This window comes from Giraffa tippelskirchi, chromosome 6, assembly GCF_054371585.1.
Source record: "Giraffa tippelskirchi isolate mGirTip1 chromosome 6, T2T-mGirTip1v1.2.pri, whole genome shotgun sequence".
Lineage (NCBI taxonomy): Eukaryota > Metazoa > Chordata > Mammalia > Artiodactyla > Giraffidae > Giraffa > Giraffa tippelskirchi.
Window position 1 is genome coordinate 51,706,014 of NC_137280.1, and position 2,484 is coordinate 51,708,497.

A 2,484-nucleotide genomic window follows, 5' to 3' on the forward strand; every position below is an offset into this window, starting at 1 on the left:
CTGTGCCCCAGGCAGTAGATATGCAGAGTCTTAACCACTAGACCACTAGGAAAGCCCCCTGAGCTAGGTCTTGAAGGCTGAGTAGGACTCCCTCAGATAGAGAAGGATGGAAACAAGAATCCAAATAGGAGTGGAAAATGCCCCTTCTTATGTACAGATCCCAGGTTGATTTAGATCATGAGATTCTTGGAAGTGATGGCTAATAGTGAAGTAAAAGACAGGATCATTGGGACTTCCCTCTCGGTCCAGTGGATTAAACTCTATGCTGCCAATGCAGAGTGCACAGGTTGGATACCTGGTCGAGGAACTAAGATCCTACATTCCACCTTAAAAAAAAAGAAGGATCATTGACTAGCTGAGATGGTTTTGAAAATTATTTACTAAAATATACCAAGGACTTGTGTTGAACAAGTTACTTCTGTGAACTTCATTCTAAAAGCAAGTCCTAAAAGCAATTAGTATCTAAAAGCAGGTACTAATTAAAATGTGCTGTACTGTACTTAGTTGCTCAGTCATGTCTGATTCTTTGTGACCCTATGGACTGTAACCTGCCAGGTTCCTCTATCCATGGGAATTCTCCAGGCAAGAATACTGGCGTGGATTGCCATGCCCTCCTCCAGGGAATCTTCCCGACCCAGGGATTGAACCCAGGTCTCCTGCACTGCAGGTGAATTGTTTACCGTCAGAGCCACCAGGGAAGCCCACTAATTAAAATAGTACCTGGTAAATAGAAAGTGATTAGGAAGGTTAGGTAACTAGCCAAAGATCACCTAGCTAATATGTGGATCTGAACTCAGTTTTCTCTAGTTCAAGAATCTAAAGTGTTAGTTGTTCAGTTGTATTCGACTCTTTGTGACCCCATGGACTGTAGCCTGCCAGGCTCCTCTATCCATGGAATCCTGCAGGCAAGAATACTGGAGTGGGTTGCTCTTCTCTTCGCCAGGGGATCTTCCCAACCCAGGCATGGAACCCAGATCTCCTGCATTGCAGGTAGATTCTTTACTGTCTGAGCCACCAGGGAAACCCTCAAGAGTGTATGTTGTGTCCTAAATTTATGACTAAGGAAGATTAAGGATAATGCCTTAAACTTAAGAGTCTAAGCTAGTGCTCTCCAGAAAAAACATATAATGTGAACTATATATGTAACTAACACATTTTTTAGTGGCCATGTTAAAAAAATAAAAAGAAGCATGTGAAATTATTTTGAATGATATATTTTGTTTAATTGATATATCAAAAATGTTATTTTATCATGTAATCAGCATAAAGAAATTATTAATGAGATGATACACATTCTTTCTCCCATATTGTCTTTGAAATCAGTATACATTTTACATTTCAATTATACCTCAATTTTCTCAATTGGCGGCATTTCAAGTGCATTTTGAACACAATTGACATTGGACAGCAAAGGCCTGAGCCCTTAACACAATCTCTGAGTCTTGTATGGTTCTGCTTGGCAGTTGGGTTGTTCAAAGGGCGGAAGCATGGATTTTCATGTTTTTCCTAGGATTCTCCAGATTCAGTATGCTGCTCCTAATGTCCTCAGTTTTATTTACAGAAACTGTGTTAAGTCTATTTCTGTATTTCATTTCTAGGACATCCCTATTTAACTGCGTTTGTTCTCTAAACTTGGTCATAAGAGAAGTGCTTGGGTTGATTACAAGAAGCAGGCAATGCTATTTTGTAATTGTCATTATATGTGGTCTGTTTCTATCTCTGAACTAGCTTTTGAGTCATTGAGGGCAGGTTAGAATTCCAGGGCTTAACACATGCTTAGCTGTGCAGTAATGTCTGCTGAGTGTTAAGTGAATAGTTCCACAAGGAACCCTGGCCACTATTTCTCTCTTTTGGTGAGTTATTTGGAATCATGCTACTATGAGAAATCCTGAAAGTTTTCTCCAGGACATCTGTTCAACCTTGACATGATTTTAGTACCCAAAAGGGTCACCAAGCAATCTATATAAGTGAACTTGCTATTGCTTGGAAGTTACCAGTATTAACAAAATGGAATGGTTTTAAAACCCTCTTGAAGCATTTTAAAAACAAGACCTAAGAACCCATTAACAAGGAGTGTGGTTAAGTGGGACTTCCCTGGTAGTCCAGTGGTTAAGACTCTGTGCTCCTAATCCAGAGGGCCTGGGTTTGATCCCTGGTCAGGGAACTGGATCCCACAATGCTGAAACTAAGGACCAGTGCAGCTAAATAAATTAAAAGAAAAAAAAAAGACTGTGATTGAGCTTGCAAAGTGATTCATAAAGTTCACAATCTGTTTTAAGTTCATGTTACCTAAGTTTCTGCTTTATTGACTATGCCAAGGCCTTCGACTGTGTGGATCACAATAAACTGTGGAAAATTCTGAAAGAAATGGGAATACCAGACTACCTGACCTGCCTCTTGAGAAACCTGCATGCAGGTCAGGAAGCAACAGTTAGAACTGGACATGGAACAACAGACTGGTTCCAAATAGGAAAAGGAGTACAT